Below are 22065 nucleotides of genomic sequence, written 5' to 3' on the forward strand. Positions count from 1 at the left end.
CCTAAAACTCACACAGGGGCCAGTGTAAACACTCTATAGGACTATTATGGTGGTTCAATGTTTACAAGTTTGAGTTCGAAAGAGTAATTTTCAGGCAAATTCTGACCTTTTGCAATATTTGGGTCATTAATCTTGATTTTGAAATAGTGGGTATTGCACTGATTTGGCAACCTCTTAACAACGAGAGTGAGGCTAGACTACGTGATGGAGAATCATATCCTCGAATGTTGAATAATCAACATTAAGAGCCACACAATGTACATCGAAGATACTTCGCTGCCCTGGATGCCAGGATGTCTACCTACTTATCTACCTGGAGTCTGCAGTCTGGCCCCCTGGGCACTTGGTGAACCTTCCATTTTATGACGCTTAGCTAAGAGCTCAGTAGACGGCTCAAATGTCCAGGTTTCAAAATGATAGGATTTCTTAGATTCATATGCAGCATCATCTAATGTACACTGCTAACAGTTGCAAATCTTTACAGTTTCAATAAAAAAAAGTTACTATTCCTTTCGCCTATCACAATAAAACACAAGAGCACTCCACAAGCCACACAGAAATGGCTCAAACATGCGCCCTATGCTTGTAGAAACACAGTATCGACCTGCCCGCCACCATCCAAGGACAGCAAATCTAGCCATGGCTGACACGCTCAGACAGTTTGGCTAGTGGAATACTTGCAAGAATGCAGCTCCACGTGGACAGGAGCGAGCAATCCTTTTATGTAAGGTAAAGCACTGCACAGTGCCCTCAGTCAGCACAACCAGACTCCAACTGCGGCTCAACAATGATCAACCAGCTTCTACTCAAGCTTCTACTCGAGCATGTAAGAATGCCACCATCTTACCTTCCATAACTAAAGCATTCTCAATATTCAATCTTTCCCAGTGCCTATCTCACCTACTCATCCAGGCAGTGGAGGCTCTTGATCCAACCTCCACCACTCAAGCAGCAGAAATTGTAACCTAGTGGTGAGCGAATCGCTGTGCAAGGGCGAGAGCGGTGATGAAACAGATGTTGCTATCCTACCCCTTTTCACTGGAGCCTCAAAAGGCATATACTAATACATCCATGCCAACATAGCCAATTCTGGCGTTGGGATGCATGTCGTGGTACTGGCTCCAGGGCTCCCTCGCTGCAGGACATTCGAACCAGTGCCTGCATCTTCTCTAATAGGCATTTGTGTGGTAATGCATGCTACAACAGGCCACCACAAATGTGCACATGTTGTCTGTGCAGCCTCCATGCTCTATCTTTTTCTGTGCATCTAGGTTTGTGACATTTTTTATTCCGTTTCGAGGTTGATAAAATTAGTTCGTTTAACTTGGATAATTAAAACTCTTACTAGTCAGGTGCCAAGGACTGTTCATTTTCTGGTAGATGCTAGAGCTGAATCAGGTCAGTTGCACCCAGGGCTTTAAGTGGAACAATAAACTGGGGGTGCTCTACAAGGGTCGTGGTAAATCTCTTAAAGGGGTGTGGCCTATCCGAGTAGGGACGTGGTCTAAATCAAGATAACTAGCACTGCTGCTCACGGGATCCCTTTAATCCCCCGGTGACTTTCTCCCAACTAAAACTGTGCAGTTTTTCTGCTTGACCTTTTAGGTTGAAAACCGGGGCTATCAAGGGCAGCCGAGTATAAAGAACATTATTTTTGTGCCCGTATCACATCCACACACTCCTTTCACTCTCCCCCCCCCACATACTCCTCTCTCTGTTTTGTCTTCCTCTCTTTCTGTAGGAATGAAGGTCCTCTACTGTGAACTTAACCTCTAGAATATTTTCTGCCTGACCCTATAATCTCCATATTTGGTCATTTGATTGAACCAAAAAGGGTCAACAGGCATTTTGGTGACCAGCTTTGTTTTTAGGTTTACATTTTATTTTCGTGAATCACACAAACAGCATCTAACAATGCTGTTTGTATGCAAATACCATCAATATGGAAAAGCCGCCATACAGTAGTATCTCACCCAGGAATTATGTTTCAGCTTTTTATTTTATCTTCATTAGTTTATTTTTGCAATTTTATATGGTGCAGACTCAACCCAAAGGCATTGACGCAGGAAAGTAAAAAGTACCCTTTGGATAATACACATCACAGAGTCAAAGATAAGCATTACAGAACTAAAAGTAACAAACAATTTGTTGCAGCGTAGACAGTCCCTTGCCAGGATACACTTGGCTGTCAATCACAACGCACGCATAAAAAAATAAAGATGCAAGTTTGTAACTGGAATCTACATTATACAAGCTCAAACTAAAAAACGATTTTAATCAAATTGTGGGGATAACCCACTGCACTTACAGATCAAGAATGGGGCTCCACAGGTGAAAAATGGTGAAACTAATTTCCCAGACCTCTCCAATTCAAAACATGGCGCCAATTCACTAAGTGAAAGTCGTTTAGGTCCTGCTGGAGCAGGCTGCCTGGGGCAAAGGCGCAACTAGAGCCAAATTTCTGGGGAGGGGGTAAGGGCTAAGAAAAAAAATTCGGGGGGGGCTGAATCTTTAATCAATAGGCAGAGTGGAGCTGCAGGGGCTCTTAAAAGGGGCGAAACAGCAGCAAGGCCTCATTAACAAGCAAATTGTCTTAAAGACCTGTGAAGTGCTGGGGTGCGGCTGTGTGGCAGTCGCGGGCGGGCTGACACAGACGAGGGGAGGGGGGGGCACTGCGCACCTGACTGGGGTCCTCTGCCTCTTCAGTTTTTCATCATCCCCACACTGGCACCACCACGACGTTGCTCCTGCGGGAAATCCTTAGAGAAAATGGCTCTCTTAAAGGATTTCCCTTCCTCCAAGAAAGCTCACCTTGGCATGATATCATGCTGTGGACGTCATGCCGTGACCACTACTCAGTGAGGAAACTAAGCTCTCACTTCAGTAGCATAGGTTTAGAGATCGCATTCTAGCCCCCTTAGCTGTAAATTCTTCTCCCAAAATGTCACAGACACGTTACCTAAAAGAAAATGTTAAAACATCACAGCAGCAACCACCAGGGCTTTAAGTGGGCAGAGTCTGAGCACCGGCAGTTTTTTTTTGGGGCCCTCGAAACGGGTCGGAAAAAAATAAAAATAAATGAAGGACTACCTTTGCCAGCCGCGAAAATAGAGCCCCTATAGAGACTCATTTCGAGGGCCCCAAAAAAACCTGTCAGTGCTCAGACCCGGACAGACTTAAAGCCCTGGTTGCACCACACACACCCCTCTGTATTAATCTGAAGGAGGATGGCAGTGTCTGAGCTTAATGCAATTTTTAAGGATGGTATTAGGAACTGCTTTGGTTAGTTTGTAAAAAGCGAATCCCTACATGCCAACCCTCCCGATTCAGACTGGAGACTACCGATTTCAACGCTAGTCTCGATTCGTGTATGCAATGATCAGATTTCTCGCCAGGCTTCTGCAGACAGGGACAGGTCTTGTGTGAGTCAGAGTATGCACTGCCAGTAACCTGCTACTGCAGGCCAGGGCACACCATTTTTTGTCACACTCTCTCTGCCAGCCATAGCACTTTCTCTGTGCTTCTAAATTATATTTTCATTTAGTCTCAGTACATGATAATTGAACCGATTGAGGCCTCAATAGAAGTCAATGGGAGTAGATCTCCCACTTTCCCCTTATAAAATATTGGCATTAATGCAAATCAAATTGCAGAAAAAGAAAAAACAGCGTCATCCCTAGAAAAAAAACGGAGTCACTGTCAAAAAAATAAAACCAACCACGCCCCTTTCTTCAGTCTCAAGGGCACACCTCGCGAGCCCAGGCATCAACATAAAAACCTGCCTCTACGTCATCGAGTGCGTACGCGCCCCACGGGGCTGGCGTCTCTCACGTGGGCGAGGTTATGTGTGCATGCGGAGACAAGAATGAATGTTACACTGGAGTACAGCTGGGCAAAACACTGCAGGTATCTAAGCTACCATTCCTGAAAGGAAATGTTACAACTCTTGATCACTGTGGCTTCGAATTTAGTCTTTTTGTAACAAATGATTGCTGTATGACACTTAATTCACTTGTTTACATTGTGATTCCAATCACAGCTCAAAGAATACGCGACTTTGTTAAAGCCAGCAATGGAACCAGGGACTGTTTAAAAAAAATAAAATGGCAATTCCATTTACAGCATTTTCGCTGTTCTTGCAGTATGTCAATTTGTGGTATACACTTACTTCATTATTTGTTGTGTATACATAAAATGTGGAAACAAATACATGTTATTTGCTTTCAAACGTGAAAGACAGGTTAATTTCAGTTTCTTTTTTGTTACATAAGCAGAAAAAGTACAAAGTGTAAATCAGTGTGCTCACATTTAAATGCGAGTTTCTTAGGACCAGAGTTTCTCTGCTAAATTCTTTGTGTTACTATTTTATAATGCTTACATTTGTGACATAAAATGCAATAAAGCACGGGCTGCATGCCTAAACATTTCTTAATTGTTCGTATGTAAACCATCCATTCTATATTGCCCAAGCAGCAGAATTCGCCTCACTTTTTACACCAGTGCAGTGTTGCAATGTTTCTTTCACAGCTGTTGGGGTCCTGGTGATAGGGAGCCATATGGCCACCCTTCCAAAAGACTTGTGTCTATTGTAGTTTTCTTAAGTTGATGCCCCCTTGCCGCGATTGTGTGCCCGAGGCAGGAGTTTTTGTCTAACTGGTCTTAGTCCCCACCTGGCTGGTGGGGACTAAGATATTCAAATACCTGAATTCAGAGATACTGTCCTCCGCAGCATCCAGACCCAATCGCTGAAGCCTACACAGTGTGGAAGTGGGAACTAGCCAATCAAAAAGCAGAGTGACAGGTGTGTGCTTCACTCTCACAAGGCGGCAAAGGTGGTAGATGAATCATTTACAAGGAAACCCGCTAGAGTAACATTAGGAGGCGGACAAACCAAGTTATCGTTTAAGGCATCTCCAATCTAATGCAAATGTCAAAGACTCACCTTGATTCAATGGAATCAGGGTGGTGTTGACTTTTTATCCACACAAGATAAGATGATGGAAGAGGCAGGGGCTGGTTCACAGTGGTAGTAGGAAGCATCCAGTGGGAGGAGACTGGAAGACGGCTGGCTGGACATCCACACACTCCATCCATTTCATCACATTCACAGAACGAGTTTCTCAATCATTCCAACCACTGTGCCCATTCACGAGCTGGCAGGAGCGGAGTTCATGCTTCATGGACTTTGGACCATTAGGAGGTTGAAATTTGCAGGATAGATTGCAAGCTTTACAGTCTCTTCCTTGAGCCGGAGAAGAGACTTACATGGCATGAACGTCACTCATTCCGATCTTATTAGTATGGGTTCTTACACAACACACCTCAAGCCATATAACACCCCAGCGCTGTACAACAGGAGGCGGGTCTACAATGTTTAGAAATGAGGGTATTCTCCGTGCCGGCATCCATGAGGTACATAGTTCTGGACAAGGAGTCCCTTGGAAAGGATGGTGGTCTTCATCTTCCTAACGTGGAGAAGTGAAGGTGCTGCTCTCTTGACCTGTGTGGATCAGGGATTACAGATCCTACGTGCATTGCTATATACAGAAACTGGTTAGTGCACCACGAGGAGACCAGTGGTTGCAGAATCCCAGCAGAATTCTTCATAGCTGGATAAACACCCAGATCACCCTGAAGAGTTTCTATTCCCAACATCTCCTACACCAACCACCTCTAGAAGTAGTCCTGGCAAACCCCGGGCACTTAGACCCTCCGTGAAACCCTCACACTTTCTGGTGTTTAATGCCATTCTCCCTCTGTTCTGCCACTGTTTCACTACCGATGGCGAGTCCCCCCTCATGTACAGTGCTCCACTGCTTGGTAGCTAGGTTGATCGCAATCTTGCACATTGGGTGAGTTAGGTCAGTAGGCCAATGCACCTGTTGTGGAAATGATATGGAACAGCAATGAAACAACACGTTGTTTGTCCTAGCACTTTAACTTCATTATGGTTCATGGGAAGCCAATAATATAAGTGCGTGTATGCACTCAGTATTAGATGAAAAGGCAGAACTGGAAAACGTTGGCGAGATCTAGGTGAAAATCCGATTCAGAGATTTCATTCTCCAAAGGTCGTTAAATTGAGAACCCATCGAATTAGGAGGGAACTTTTTTAGGGCTTCGTTGCTGCAAGACTAAGACAGCAAGAGGTACCTAAAACAAGTTGTTTCTTTGCGATAACAGATTTAAACCTACAACATTCAAGACAATGGAAACACGGTTTTTCTATATTTGCTACTACTGCTCTACATACACACACTCACTGCTATGGAAACGCTATTGCCATAGAAAGCGCCATCTTATGCCAGAAGGTCACTTAACAGGGCTTTCGGTTACGCGCACTGGGTGCCAGGGTTGCCGGCTGCACCCATGGGTGAAGTTGAGAGGTGCACACCCTACTTTATGTTTCTGCTTCTCGCACTGTGAGAACGCAGAGGAGTATGCCTGGTTGGGGGAAGAGTGGTGAGTCAGGGAGGAGTGAGCAGAAGGGTATGCCTGGTTCGGGGCGGGCAGGTGGGCGGGTCGGGTAGGAATGGTTGCCCAATGATATGGGCCCAGACTGTTTTCGCTGACCAAACCAGTCATGTGCACTCGCTGCCTTTTCTCTATGTAGGCTGCATGCAATCAACAGAGAAAATGGCCTCCCATAGGTGCTCTGCTGGGCGCCGTCCGCACAAAATCACAATGCTGCCATTGCAGGGTTGTGATTAGTTTAGGGGAGGGAGGCTGCCTGTGGCTGCTTCCTGTTGGGAAAACACAGTACCGGACCCGGCCAAGAGCTGAGGGGGCACAGGAACCACCGACTCGGTAAGGTAAGTTAAAAAAAAATTAAATTCAAGGCCGTTCGGGCTCACTCACTAAACTCGCCGTGGTGCGCTTCAATGCACATTTTAGGCCTCACCACTTTTAAATGTCACCAGCCACCACTGAAAAGGGCCAGTCCTCATGGAAGGTTACAAATGAATACAATGAGGTACTAAGGCGAGACTAACAAACCAATAACGAATCAGAAGCCAGCATTTGCAAAGGACAATGACACAAGGCAATGAAAAAAGTTCTTGTTTAACAATACCAATAGGGCTTTGGGGGGGGTGGCCACCAGCGGGAGGCCTGCCACCCCGGGTGGTTTTGGGGCCGAGGGAGGGGGCGGGGAATAGCCAGCACTGTAAGTGGGTTGGTTTTGGGCTTCGTTGGTAGCGTTGGGCTGGGGTGGGCTGCTGTTGGGCTGGGTCTGGGCTGGTTAAGGATATAACCAGCCATTTTAGGTCACAAGCCACAATTTCGGAGGCAGTGACACAGCAGCCAGTCAGGGTGGTTTCGGTGGGGCTCTCATTTCTTTTTTGGCCTGTCTGTCTTGCTGATGCTTTCCTTCTGTGTCCTACTTGTGCCTTTCCTTCGGGGGCATGTGGGGTTTTGTTGTCTTGCCTTGCGGTATAACTGGAGGGCAGGGCTCGGTGTTGAAGGTGCCTGGTGTTGAAGGTGCCTGGGGTCGCTCGTGCTGTGGCTCCATGGGTGTTTTGTTTTGTGGCATGGCGGGGGAAGTGCGGTCCGTGGTCTGGGAGCGGATAGGCTGCAGGGGATTGAAGAAAAGGGTGCCCGCGTGGTGCCGGCCGAATGACGTACCTGATGGCTCGTATTGAAGATCCTCGCGTCGTGGAGGCCCTTCGTCTATTGCTGGAGGCGGGCCGCATGGACATTGTGCGGCCCGAGGTCAAGGTAAGGCCCCTGCAGCGTGCAGCCAGCAACGCCGCGGCAGCGGTGATGGCCACTGAACTGCCGCAGGTGCGCCTGCGGCGGAAGGGGGACAGGGCCGGAAGGCCGGAGAGGGAGTGCGGAGCGGCCACACTGCGGACCCAACTATGCGAGGAAAGCGGCGGGCTGGAGGGAAGCGGGCTGCTGCCAATAGGCCAGCCTTGGAGTTTGCGGCAGGGGGGCGGGCAGGGGAGCAGCGGACCGAAGCGGGAGGGGGCGGGGCCAGAAAAAAGGTGAGCATCACGCTTGCAGGGAGTTGGTGGAGGAAGGGGGAGAGCCCCTACACAGGAGGACGATAGGGGGGGCGTCACCTTTGTAAATTGAGGAATCAGGGGAGGAGGGAGGAGGGAGGAGGGAGCCGGGGGGACAGGGGGAGTGGCGCTCGTCAGAGGGGGAGGGGAGTATGGTGTGACTCAGTGGGTCGCAGTCCCCGGGGGTGGTGGCAAGGGGGATGGAGCTGGGGGAGGCGCTGACTGGTTGAGGGTAGATGGCGGGTCAGGGGTTGGGGCGATGGTGTCCCATCGGGGGGTTCAGGAGGGGTGGGGTGCGTGTTCAGGGGGATGGGGGGTCAGAAGAGGGTCAGTTTGGGGTCAGCCACGGGGGCAGAGCTCATGGGGGTGGGGGTGGGTCGGTTCGTCGGGAGCTGGAGTCTTTGGAGTGGACCGCCGGGGAGGGGGAGGACTGTGGGTGGGAGGGTAGGAGTGGGAGCAGGATGGGCTCAGGAGGTGGGGGGACTGACGGGCGAGGAGGGGTGGTCACTCGGCGGGATTGGGTTGGGCGCCCGTGGGGGGCTTTTGGGGAAGCGGGCTGTGTGGGGGGACATTTTTCCCCCGGCATGCTGTACTCAACCTCTTTTTCTTGGCAGGAACGTGTGGCAAGGTGCTCGGGAGAGCAGCATGCGGCTCCACTCCACCGAGGGGATGGGCCGGCTCTGCCTTGTATGGGCGGTCGTGCTCCACCGAGGGACCAGGCAATGGCGCACACTGGGAGGCGGGGCAGTAGGTCCCCGCCAGCCCCACCCCGAAGGGTCGAGACGGCCGCTGGAGGACGGGGCGGAGGGCAGGAGCTGGGGAATGGCCTGTGGAGGAGTATCAAGTGGAGGGGAGGAGGGAGAGCTTGGATTTGGCAGACCTATTGCGGGCATGTAGAGAGAAGGCTGGTTGAGTCGGATGGAGCCCCGAGGGGGCGGCCGGGGTATGGAGTTGGTGGAAGGCGCCGGTGTGGAGCAGGGTGAGATGGTGCAGCTGGATTATGAGGAGGACACCTCGAAGGAAGCGGAGATTCAGGAGGGGATGGGGGAGGGTTGGGGGGGAGCGGTGTAACGATGTTGCTAGTGTATTACAGGAATGCCCATGGAGCGCCTAGAGTGACGGCCCCCCTGCTCCAATGGTTAGGCGGCGGGATCCAGTGCGGATGCCAGCCTTGATGCCAGGTAAGGACGGTGGCGGAGTAGGGAGTGGGTTGGGTGAACCTCTTTGTGTGAATGTGTCGGTGGGGACGGATGCTCGAGGGGGGAAGTTGGGAGTGCGTCTCAGCAAAGGGCGGTATGTGAAGGGCACAGGAGTGTGCCCGGATGGGGCGACGTCAGAGGGCGCCGGGTGGTCCGTGGACGGTAAGGTGGACTGAGGCGTTGGTGGTGCCGGTGCGGCTAAGACGGGCGAGGGAGCCGTCGGGGACAAAGGTGGTAAGGAGAGCTGTGATGTTCCGGTGCGCAAGCTTCCCTACATGGGTGTTACAAAGCCACTGGGGGCGCACCTGTCGCTAGCGACTAAGGAGAAAATATGGGAAGGGGAGTATGTGGAGATCCTGAAGCTCCTTCACAGGGAGCTAACGGCAAAGGAAGGGTCGAAGGAGGAGGAGCAAGAGTTGGCTAGGTGACCCAAGGTGCCCTTGACAATTGGTCAGCGGGGTTTCTGATATTCGCCAGCGTGTATTGTGAGAAATACCCGGACCGGGCAGTACATGGATGTGATCAGGCAGGCGCATATCACATATGGGTGTATGCCTGGTCACACTACGACGAAGAGTTCTGGGTGTGCTTGGCGTCGGATCCGGAGGCAAAGTGGGGTGAGCTTGATTCAGACTTGTACCCCCAGACCGGGGGGGGAGGGCGAAGTTTGGCAAGACGATTTATATGACCAGCAGTCTCCCACTTGCGGCATCCCCCTTTTCGGCCCGCCCTACCCGAAGGGGGTGGGGCAGGGAGAAGGTGCCGCAAATGCCACAGTTGGAGCATGATGGGATTTTTAACTAAGGCGCGTGTGGCAGGCAGTAATGTCGCTTTCGGCATGAATGCTCCAAGTGCGGGAAGAGACACCCCGTTGTGCGATGCTGGGGAGTCGAGGGGGTGCCCAGAGGCAGCATCCCGCGGCGGCCGGGGCTCAGTCAAGGGGCGGGAGGGGGGTAAAATGTGGGGGGCAGGAGTTGTGGGAAAAGGCTCATACGCCAATTAGACTGGAGCGTCTCGAGCCTTATGCGCGGACGGTTGATGCGGTCACGTTGCGACTAAGTTTTTGGGAGGGTTTCCGGCTGAGGTACGAGGGTCCGCGGATCACCAGGTGGGCGAAGAATTTAAAATCAATCAATGCACACAAAGGGGTTGTGCGGGAGAAGTTTTTCAAGGAAGTGAGGGAGGGCAGGATGACGGGTCCCTTTCGGAATTCGCCCATTCGGGATCCGATTATCTCGCCTATCGGTGTGCCCAAGAAGGAGCCCGGCCAATTTCGCTTGATACAACACTTGTCGTGGCCAGAAGGGACATCGGTGAACGACTATGTATCGGCGGAGCTGACGTCGGTGTCTTACTCGTCCGTGGATGTGGCAGGGAGGCTGGTGGCGGCGGCGGGGGCCCTCGGGCAAAATGTGACATTAAGTCAGCGTTGAGGCTGCTGCCAGTACACCTGGCGGATCACCAGTTGTTGGGGATCCAGTTTGACAGGGGCATTTTTGTGGATAAGGCATTGCCCATGGGGTGCTCGATTTCGTGCGCATTGTTTGAGCACTTCAGTTCGTTTTTCCAGTGGGCTTTTTTCCTGGTGCACAGTCCCAGATATGGTGACGCCCTATCTGGACGACTTCTTCTTGGTGGGACGGCCTGGTTCAACGGACTGCCAGCAGCAGCTGGACGGTTTTACGGAATTCATGGGCTTCTTGGGTGTGCCCCTAGCGCCGGAGAAGACGCACGGTCCCAGTACAGTGCTGTAATTTTTGGGAATTGAGCTCGACTCGGTGGCCATGGAAGCATGCCTGCCAGAGGAGAAGAGGACGCAGATGTTGGCTTTGGTGGGCGGTGTTGGAACCGGGACTACCGGTCCACTTAGGATAGCATGGCACTGAGTGGAAGGCTAAATCTAGAAGGCTTTGGCTACATACTTGCATGACACACACTACAGCACCCCAGTGCACATTCACCAAAAATGACACCACACCGTCTTTTTTAATTAGAAAATAGTGAGGCTTTATCTCTGTGTATTAGAAAGGAGGTATGAAGGTTCCAATTAATAATAAATTAGGACTTAGTCATTCGACTTTAGGAAAAGAATCATTACATAAATTATACAATAAATCACATTTCCTCACGGCTGTCAAGCAACAGGTTTCTAAATACATTTAGTGAGACAATTGATTAGTTAGAATATCACCCATAAAATTAGATCAGTCCATTAATTTCTACTTTAATAGGTGTAAGTTTCCACTTGGGCCGACATTCTAGTTAATGAAATAAAGCTCTAGCCAGCTTCTAAGTCAATTTGTGTAAGCAGTAAGATTTCTTAAAATGAGATTAATGACAATCTTTTCATACTGAGCGCGCTATTTCTTCTCACTCCTGCGCAAAGATGACTTCTTGGAGGCTTACTTAAAAGGGAATTATTGAAGTCTGGGACCCTCTTTCATAAAATGAGCCATTCACGACGTGCTTGGAGAGGTGGTTTACTTGGGGCAAGTTTGTGGCTCTTACAATCATCACAATTTGCCCCCTTCTTGCATGTCCCTTTTTTTACTTCAGACCCTCCCTCCTTGGAGCCCCCCCAGATACCTGTGAGCACGATCGGCGCCCTTGTTACTTCTTCCTGGAGGCAAGCTGAGGAGGCCGCACTACCCCCGTCTTCCCGCTCAGGGTCTCCGTCGCTTTACCTGAGGTGGGGCGGGGGCCGCAGCCTAATTGTGTTGCGCAGATTCTGGCGGCCACAAAGCGGACGGGCCTCCGGGCGCCCGCTCCCATCCACCGGAGCGGCAGACGGTGAATGAATCCCTTCTTCTGGTGTTCGCCTCAATGAAGAGCTCCGACTTCCTCGAGCCAGGCATCGCGCTAGGCGGGAGGTCGATTGCCTAGCGACCACGCCCATGAACTTTGCATGCTGGGTCGTGAGGGCGGGCCGGACTTTCTGCAGGCGGCTAAGTCTTGCGTTGTTCGGTTTGACGCTGCCACATCACCATTTGCGGTTGTCGACGGGGACGAAGTAGGACTTGCGCATGTGGCGGGCTTTCCTGGAGCGCCTCAATGGTATGCCCATGGTGCCCCCGAGGATTGGGAGTGGGACGTCACCTTGTCATCTGATGCGGCGGGGGTTGGCGGCTTCGGGCTTTACTGGGAGGGAAGGTGGTGCGCTGAACAAAGGCCGCAGCATTGGCAGGGTGAAGGGCAGAGCATTGCCTTTTGGAACTCTTACCGCTGGTGGTGGCGGTTTCAGTGTGGGCACGGGAGCTGGTGCAGAAACGGGTGCTGTTCAAGGTGGACAACATGTCGGTAGTGCAGGTTGTCAATAGGCAGTCGGCCAGGGACCAGGGCCGGACTGGGAACCAAAACCGGCCCTGGCAAAGTGCTCGGCCGGCCCGCTTTGCCAGGGCCGCTTTTCGGCCGATTTTGTTACAGGGCCGATTTTGCAGCTATGCTGCAAAAACGGCTCTGTAACAAAAACGGCCCCCAGGGCCCAAAACCGGCCCCCACCCTTGCGGCCGACCGGAGGATTGCCCGGTGCACACAACGGCCAGTCCGGGCCTGTCAGGGACCCACAGGTGTTGAAGTTGATGAGAGTTTTTGTGCTGCGATGTTTAGAGCATGACATTTTGTTTCAAGCTCGACATGGGCCAGGGGTGGACAATGACACTGCGGATGCTTTGTCTTGTTCACAGTGGCAGAGGTTCCATGGGCTAGCCACTGAGGCGGACGAGCGAAAGACGCTGGTGCCAGTGGACTGGTTGGTGGGAGAGACCGGGTCGTACAACTGGTAAGAGCCTCGGTGGCCGTTTCCACATGGAAAGTGTACGAACAGGCATGGGAAGAGTTTTTGCATGGTGGAGCAGAACGACAGAGCGATCTGTGGTGCCGGGAGGAGCAGGTGGTGCAGTTTATGCTGAGCTTGATGGACAAAGGGTTGTCGAAGGTGACGATCGCGGGTAAACTGTCGGCCGTGGCTTTCTTGGGGAAGTTGTGGTGGGGTTATGCACCGTCGGCGGGGGAACTGGAGACACGTCTCTTGGAAGGTTGGCGAGGGAGAAGGGGATCAGGGTGAGTCAGCGCCGGCACATTACAGAGAGCCTGCTCGCGGGTGTGTTGCGGTTGTTGCCGGTGATTTGCCATAATCGGGGGGAGGCCATTTTGTTTTCCACGCTCATGTCGTGGATGTATTTTGGAGCCTTTAGGGTTTCAGAATTGGTGGGCCTTAAGGGGGGGGCAGGGGTTCTTTGGGGGGAGGTGGATCTGAGAGCCCAGGAGATAGTAGTGCGGCTGCGGCGTTCCAAGACCGACCAGCGGGGGGTTGGAACTTGGGGGGTGTTGGGACCAGTGGGGGACTAGGTGGTTTGCCCGGCGGCATAGGGCAGGCGCCTAGCGTCCAGACGGCGGGAGTTGTCGGGCAAAGTGTTTGACCGGGTTGGCAGGGGCAGGGTGACGGCGGCTCAGTTGTTGTGGGTCCTGCGGCATGCCCTAAACGTCATGGGTGAGGACCTGAAGGCTTTTGGGATGCATTAGTTTTGGATCGGAGCGGGGACGGCGGCGGCAAGGCAGGGTTGGGGGAGGGAGGACCTCATGCGTCTCGGGCGTTGGAGATCGGACTGTTACAGGACATATATCAGGATGAGAGGGTTAGGGGCGGAGCAATGAGATGAATGGTTTTTCCGCTCTCTTACATATGTGTCTTTGCAGGTGCAGTGACGGGGCCAGCTGTGGCAGTTCTGGAGATATACATTATAGGACATTCATTTGTAAAGCGAGCAGAGAGGGCTGAGTGGGAAAAGCAATGAGGTTTGAACTTTGAGTTGGACCCGAGGTTGTTTCACTGTCAATGGCAAGGAAAGGGGGGGCATGAGATGGTACAAATTAATACCAGCATTGAACACAGTTGTCAGGGAGGGGTGTGTCCGGATGTGGTTGTTATTCACTTGGGGGAGAACGATTTGGTCCAGTGCAAGGGGTTAGCGTTGGTATAGCAGATGAAGAAGGACCTGTGGGAAATACTGCGCAGGTGGGCTGGGTGCGATGTGATATGGTCAGAGTTTGTTCCAAGGCAGGTTTGGAGGGGTGCAGAGAGGGTGGCGGCCATTGATAAGACTCGGAGGAAAATCAACAGGGAGATTAAGGTTTTCTGTGAAAAGGAGGGGATGGGTAGTATGGAGCATCCGGAGCTTAGGTATGGGGCAGTGTACTTCTTTCAGGAGGACGGAGTTCACCTGTCTAGGTATGGAATGAAACTCTACATTGTTCAGTTGAAGGAGGCACTGGACAAGGCAATTGGGGTGTGCAGGTATCCAAAAGTTCAGGTGTCCTAGAGGGGGCGAGGGGGTCAAAAGTCGTTAGTACGTCTTTCGAGTGGCGGTTTTTCGAAGTATTCGGGCAATTTTAGGAGGTCTGGGTCTTACCGGGGAGGGGAAGGGGGGCAAGTACACAAAGTTATTTAGCTAGGTAGAGAGGCAAGTTGAAAATTGGAAATTGCTTTCATGTTTGTTGTTTGGTGGGAACCATGTTTAGGGGAGGGGGTGGAGGGTTTGTTAGGAAAAATTATATTTAGCGAGGTTTAGTTTTGTACGGCACAGGCCAAGAGAGTTTTTTTCTTTGTAAGGTGCACCTGCTTCCAATAAAGCGGCCTTTGACACACCATAAAAACGAGACTGTGGTCGGTGCTGCCCCCCCTCCCCGGTGGGCCCAATAGGGCTTTGGGGGGTGGGGTGGCCAACCGGCAGGAGGCCTGCCACCCCCGGGGGGGTTTGGGGCCATTGGGGAATAGCCAGCACCGTAAGTGGGCTGCTTTTGGGCTTCGTTAGTAGCGCTGGGTTCGGGTTGGCTGCAGTTGGGCGGGGTTTGGGCTGGTTAAGGATATAACCGGCCATTTTAGGTCACGAGCCACCATTTCTGTGGCAGTGACACAGCAGCCGGTCAGGGGCGGTTTAGGTGGGGCTCTCTCTTCTTTTTTCCCTCCTGCACCCCCTGTTGCTTTGGTACCTTGCTGGGTTTTTTGTGCTGATCGGTAGAGTGGTTGGTGTGAAGTGGTTATTGGAAGGGTTTTCTTGGGAGCCGGTGCATCGGTGGGGTTTTTTATGTAGGGGGGGTTTATGTCGCTGGAACAGGTGCTGTTGTGTTGATCAGTCGTTTGGGTGGCGGTTTATCTAAGTATTGGGGGAATTTTAGTTAGAAGGTCTGGGTTTTACCGGGGGAGGGGGGGTTAAGTACACAAAGTTATTTAGCTAGATAAAGAGGCAAGGTGAAAATTGCAAATTGCTTTCATGTTTGTTGTTTGGGGGAAACCATGTTTAGGGGAGGGGGTGGGGGGTTTGTTAGGAAAAATTATATTTAGTGAGGTTTAGTTTTGTACGGCACAGGCCAAGGGAGTTTTTTCTTTGTAAGGTGCACCTGCTTCCAATAAAGCGGCCTTTGACACACCATAAAACGAGTCTGTAGTCGGTGCTGCCCCCCCCCCCCTCCCACGCATGTGTGGTAGGTTGAGAGATAGCTTGCCAGAAGGAGCATGCCTTAAGGGCCCACATCACTATATCTGGTTTATGGTGGAGGGGTTTTTCAAAACTGCACCTCTTGCATGACATTGGAAGCATTGCGTTGTAAAATTTTTACAGAGCTAAAATCACCTGGCGATTGCTTGAAATAAGGTAGAGACAGTAAATGTTTTTCGAGCTCTCAGTACAATTACTTACATATTTAGGGTAAATATTGCGCTTGACATTACTTTGGCTTTATTTGCCCAATAAAGACGTGACAAATCCATCTGTGCCTTGCTTTTCCTACCCTCATTCTGCCAGTCACCACAGCCTTACTGTGGGGAAAATGGAGTTCTCAGCAGGCGTTCCCTGACATGCAGCTGATTCCGCCCCTGCCCTGCCAGTCTGCTGGGAAGGCTCCCGGTGCTCTCATTGGCTCTGCTGCCTCTTGCAACTGCATGACATGAACCTGCAGAGAAGCATCGAACTCAGGCTCAACCACCGCCCTCAGAGGCAAACACTAAAGGCCAGACCTCGAATTGCAGGCAATGAGGACGTGTGTCAACAGGTTGCAGAGGGCTAAAAACCCTACCATCGCCAGAAGACTTGCATTCAAAGTAAAACTCTTTGTAATTGCTAAAATATGTATATTTTTTAAATGCGCATAAATGTTTATAAGCTAAAAGGTAAGGAACCGTTTCAGATATTTATAAAGCACAATATAGTCGTTTCTTTTTAATCACCATGCACTGGTCACAATTAGCAGTTCTCAGCTGCCAATGTATAGAGAATCGCAAGTCTCTTTGATTGCAACTGCATGATATAGAAAGTCCAGATTGGAAGCCAATGGCATTATGCTGCTCCAAGTTCGATATGACCATGCAAGGGGGTTCTCCCACTTCTGCTCCGTTCATTCCAGTAATGAAGAGACATTGGTGCTCCCTGTCTGCCCAGATACTCTGCAGCCTCCTAGAGCTATCACAGCAGGGTTTTTAGTGTCAGAGAAACTGTGGGCGCACTGCCAGTAGTAGACGCACAAGAGATTTGTATCTCGGAGAAAATAATAAACTAGTGGTGCAACTGGGTGAGTGGAGAAACCCTAATAACCACTCATAGGTTAAACCAGCAAGCTGGGAGAACACAAAGAATCAAGGAAAGGAAACCCCATGCACACACACATGTACTATCAGTTGCATGTCTTATTGCATACGTTAATTAATTAATTTCTGATAGTACATGTGTGTGCATAGGGTTTCCTTTCTCTGCAGCCTCCTAGTCCTAAGCAGTCAGCACTTTTTGTGGGGCGGGTGCAAAAACGAGTTGGACATGTACCCAAAATATCTGGTTTCAATCCCAGCTACCTAACTTGACTGTGTGACCCTGGTCAATTACTTTTCTTCACTGCACCTCCTACTCTATGATCACATTTGAGAGCACATTAAAATAATTGACCTAATTCAATGCACAATGTACACTGGACAGACCTCTCTATTGTACCTGGCTTAATAGACAATAACGTTGCATCATCTACAAAAGTCAAAGCTTATAGAAGAGGCACAAGACACATGACGTGCCTTTTCAATTATTAATAGAATGGTCAGGTTACCAGGGGTGTGGATCACTAATTCTAATAAAGGCCACTCAGTGGAGTGCTTTGATTGAATATGCTAAAGTGAAACCATCCAAAATACACTTTGTTTCTGGTTAAAGGTTTACACCGCCACTCTAAGTGAAGTGGCAGTAAGCAGCACCTGCTGTAGGGCGGGCTGTCCAGGGCAGAGGTAAGGTCCACTACCTTCAGTCTCCGATGCACTGCTCCTCCAGGCAGGTGAGCCGAGGAAAAATATGGACCTGGCCATCACCGCTTCACTACAACTGCCCTACTGATGCTGGTAGGAACTCACTGGGCGTTTAGAGCACAGGTGTGCCCTCAAGGCTTGTGTGCCCGTGGCCTGCTGCCCACAACCAGCCAGCACGGAGCATGGCTTGTCAGCGTGGGCATGGCCCGTTTCATTGTGCCAGTTATGATTACAGTAGCTTGCACCTTGTAACATGCCGTGTGCGCCACTAAACCTGGTCGCCATAGGGTGCTGCATTGAACCTTTTCAAGGATCAGGGCCTGGGGAAATGGCCATCTGCCCCCATAGGAGGTGCTGGCAGCCTCTCAGATAGGTTGGCCACACTTGTCCATGTCAATGCAACAGCACAGGTCAGACTCTAAACCTTTTCTGCAAATGGTTAGGCCTTGCTCCGATTTTTCAGAAAAAGCGGGTTCTGAAACAGACCCCACATTTAGAATGTTACGCTTGCCCTAAATTTAGCAGGTGAACCAGATTACTCAGGGGAACTCGTGGTGTAGAGTCAAGGTGACGGAGACTCCAGGTGTCCATATGGACAGGGTACTCTCAGCAAACGGCAATGAATATCTTGACTTAACCTCTGCCGTTGTGCATGGCGATACTTTTAACCACAGTGACGCAATAGCACAGACCACTGCTTGGTAATCGATACAACAATCTGTCAAGATCGCGATTTGAATCCGGATCGCTCGACGGGAAATGGTCTAAACACGGTGCTTAAATTGTTCAAAGCACGCTGGAGCCAGAAATAACACAGCTCGACTAAGCTAAGTGTTTGGCTAATGTACAGTGAAAAACAAACTCTAAAACTTTACTATGGACACAGAACAGATGCATCACAAGCAATACTAGTCCGAAATTGCCTCACAATCTCAACCAGGTAGCTCCGGCGGCAGCAATGCAGGTTTCATTCAACAGAGAAGGGGTACAACATACACAGCAGCTAGGCACACGTCCCAGGTCTGCTTTCCCTCTATTGTGCAATAATATGGCAGCCTCTCTCACACTCAGGCTGCAGCAGAAGCAGTTTATTTCACACCCGCAGTAAGTTTATTTCACACCCGCAGTAAGTGCAGCGTGAACGGCGGCAGTGCAGACACACATAGCTGATACAACCAGGCATGATCCAGAGGCCGAAGTGGACAGGGGAACAGGGGCCACATTCCCAAGCTCGATTCATTTCTTCAAAACAGTTCCCATAATTTTATTGATCACCCACCTGCTCTGAGTGGTTGAGTCGCAACATGTTGAAAGTGGGAGGAAGGGTCTCCTCTAGGGAGAAGGGAGAGGCAGCTAAAGAAACTGGCCCTCCCTCAAGGGTCCCTGCACCTGGCAGAATGTACATTTGTGCAGAGTTTTAATCGGAATATCTAGATCCTATTTAGGAGTCAGTATTTGCTTTAATTTACGTAATCTGGAATTTGGTCTTTTAAAGAAAACCTGTAAAAAGCTTTGCACTAGGTACAGAGACTATTACTAAAAAGAGAACTTTTAAAAGCACTGTAAAAATGTAAAGACAAATGTTTTGCACTTTTTATAAACAGCCTATTTATACTGCGTGCAACCTCTCTTTTACTGTGTGTAATGCATTTTTAAACTACTGATTTACATAATCACAGTGCTTTTTGTCACACACTTCGACCTCTTATCACTAAAAACACACATCACTATTTCCCCAATGCACCGATCAGGATACAAATAAGTGACCCTCCGACAACCATAGACATCTGAAGTGATCACATTAACCATCCGAGCTTTCCTACCAGAAAAATGTATTTCCTACAGATGAATTTAATTTGCATTTATTTTTCATTTAAGGAGTGTTCATTGTATTTTACATGCAGTAACCTGTTAGTGAAAGGCCAACAAACTAGTTCCAGAATATTTTGTTATTTTTAGTCCTATCCTCGATGTTGTCAGGATCACTGTTCCCACACTTTCTATATGCACTGCAACCGCTGGCATGATCAGTCCTTTTTCAGTCACGCAGCACACAGGTGGACAGCATGAATGCAAGCTTGTTTCACACGCTGTTAATAAACTTTACAATGAGTAGAAATGCATAACATTTATAGCCAGGGCGTAAGTCCTAAATACATTTTTTTTTTTTTAAAAAGAAGTGGGAGGGACTAACCAACTCCGGCCGTATGCAAGTGAAATCATGGCGCGTTACATCATAGCACGCGACGTCGCACATGGTATCTATCACAGGAAGGGACATCACTGTAAGTGGCATCACAACCCTTGACCTCACAGGAAGTGACATAACAAAAAGTGACATCAGATCTCAATACCTCTGACATATGTGTAGCAATTCTATCACAAGTACATTTAAGTGCATTACAAGATTAAACGAGTGAGACTTTGCGTCAGGGTTGTGTCAAAAAAGTAACTTAACACCAACACAAAATATGGACCTCAACTTATGCATTTATGTTTTTAAAACTCTGTCTCAAAGAAATTTGCAGCAGGAAGAAATTCGACAATAAATATGTTGTGCTTAATTGGTGGCAAAGTCTGCCTTGTAAAATATATTATGGGATGAAGGCACCTGCTACAAAGATCTTTGTGTGCCCAGTAAATTTCAGGGAATAATAATAATTGTAAGATAACTCTGGAGGTTAATGCATTTGCTGGAGAGATCTGTTTTTTGTCTAGCCCCAGTTTTGAGTCATGTGATCATGTTTTTATCTCTACCTGATGTTGTTTTTGCATTATTGTTCCTTCCTTTCCTTCCTGATGTAAAGCGCTCTGATATCCTCTGGGATCTTGTTCGCGCTACATAAAACTTTATAAATAAAAAGAAGCATTGATGGTTAATGTGTCTCCTGCAGAGCACGTCATGTAACATGCAGCTGACAGATTTGCATTTTATGGAGCAAGGTAAGTGGGCTTCTGCTTTTAACACAAGGATCCTTTTGTTAGTTGCAGTTCATAAACTGTAAACCTTCCAATATAGCACAGTGAGATATGAAGGGCATGCGACTCCTACACCTAGTAGCCATCACAGACTTATAGAAGGCACTCTGTAAATTCATTTGCACACGTTATTTATTGCCAATGTATAATGTTAACATGTGATGTAAAGTGCTCTGGCACCCTGCACTGGGATGAGTAGAGCTATAAAAGAAATAAAACAAAATAGTGCTATTCAAATTGTTATTTGTATAAATAACGGGACAGACCAACATATCTGACATTCTGGCAGTGCATGCTTATCTTTTATATACAGGGACTGAATAAAGTCAAAAGCATGCCGCTCTTAAGTGCCTGTGAAGTGATAAGCTGTGTGCCTTTTTCCCCCCCTCCATTGCATTTAGGTACGAGATAGCTCCCAGTCAGGATACTCGAACAAAAGGAGGGCTAATGGCCCCTTAAATTAGGCCTTTGTTTTGGGCCCAGCTGGAATTTAAAATAAGTACGCTCCCTTTCTGCCTCCACGTTGCTGCTCAGAATGCAAGCAGACAACTTGCAGGCGCTGCTGAAAGTATCCCTGTTTCTGAAGCCTACACCGGGACAAATTCAGCATATTTTAGTGGGGCCCAAGTTCTTGGCAGGATGGACCCTGTCCACCCTTTGAAAATAGTGGGTGGACGTGTTACCCATGTGTAACCCTGACTTGTGTCCTGAGTACACTACATTCTGCAGCTGTAGACATTTTCCTCACAACAGTGAAGAGGTACAGCACAGACTGCAGCAGAAATGAGTCACACCATGTTTACAATGCCCTCAAACCCGAGGTACGACTGTCGGGTATCGAAAAGCAGCCGGTCGCGGTAACCAATGAGCAAAGGCCATTAAAAATGGTAGCAACCCTGACCGCAGGTGAGGATGTAAAGGGGTTTGTTTGCCATTTTTAAGGGCTGCGAGCTGGGTTGCTACTATTTTTAATCGCCTTCACTCATTGGTTACCGCGACATTCTCAGCAGTTACACTTACTCCAGTTTGATTATGGAATAATGGGCACTGCACCAGAGTAATGTGCAGAGTGTTCCCTTGACTCCGTTTATTTAGTCTTATATCTATATATAATTTCATTCACTGACTCATTGGAGACAAGTTCATAAACTCGTCCAGCATAGTATTGTGCTTCTAGCTTATACAAATGTGTGTGTTTCTGTTTTGTCTGTGTTTCTTTCTTTGACCTTGACTTATGTTGTTGCACATCAATGGAGAGTTCTACGTGTGTAGAGACTGTAGATGGTAGAGTCGGACCTTATGCATTGTTCTTGGGTAAGGTCCCTCTTAATAATTTTTGGGACGAAGTATACACGTTTGAGTGAGGTGGTGGTGTACACTAGTGCTTTCAAATTCACATTGATGCAGATGTTTGAAATGTGCCTCTTTACGATTCCTTTTGTAGGTCTATCTGACCCACTCAACTACCCGTTGCCACTGTGCATTGTTGATCAAGAAACAAACCTGAGTAGATTTTTGATATTATAATTTGTACATGTTTTATGTAGCTGACTGACAATACACTATGGTCCTAAAGAATGTCTGGAACATCTAAGTCACGAGGGTC

The 22065-nt window shown here is 49.2% G+C and overlaps 1 protein-coding gene across 2 annotated transcripts in view; it reads right to left on the reverse strand.

The window, feature by feature from the left end:
• Positions 1-22065, reverse strand: part of C5_1H6orf132 (chromosome 5_1 C6orf132 homolog) — a 143344-nt gene that overhangs the window by 40800 nt on the left and 80479 nt on the right. The gene's annotated exons all lie outside the window — the stretch shown is intronic.

Source organism: Lissotriton helveticus, chromosome 5_1 (assembly GCF_964261635.1).
Source record: "Lissotriton helveticus chromosome 5_1, aLisHel1.1, whole genome shotgun sequence".
Classification (NCBI taxonomy): Eukaryota; Metazoa; Chordata; class Amphibia; order Caudata; family Salamandridae; genus Lissotriton; species Lissotriton helveticus.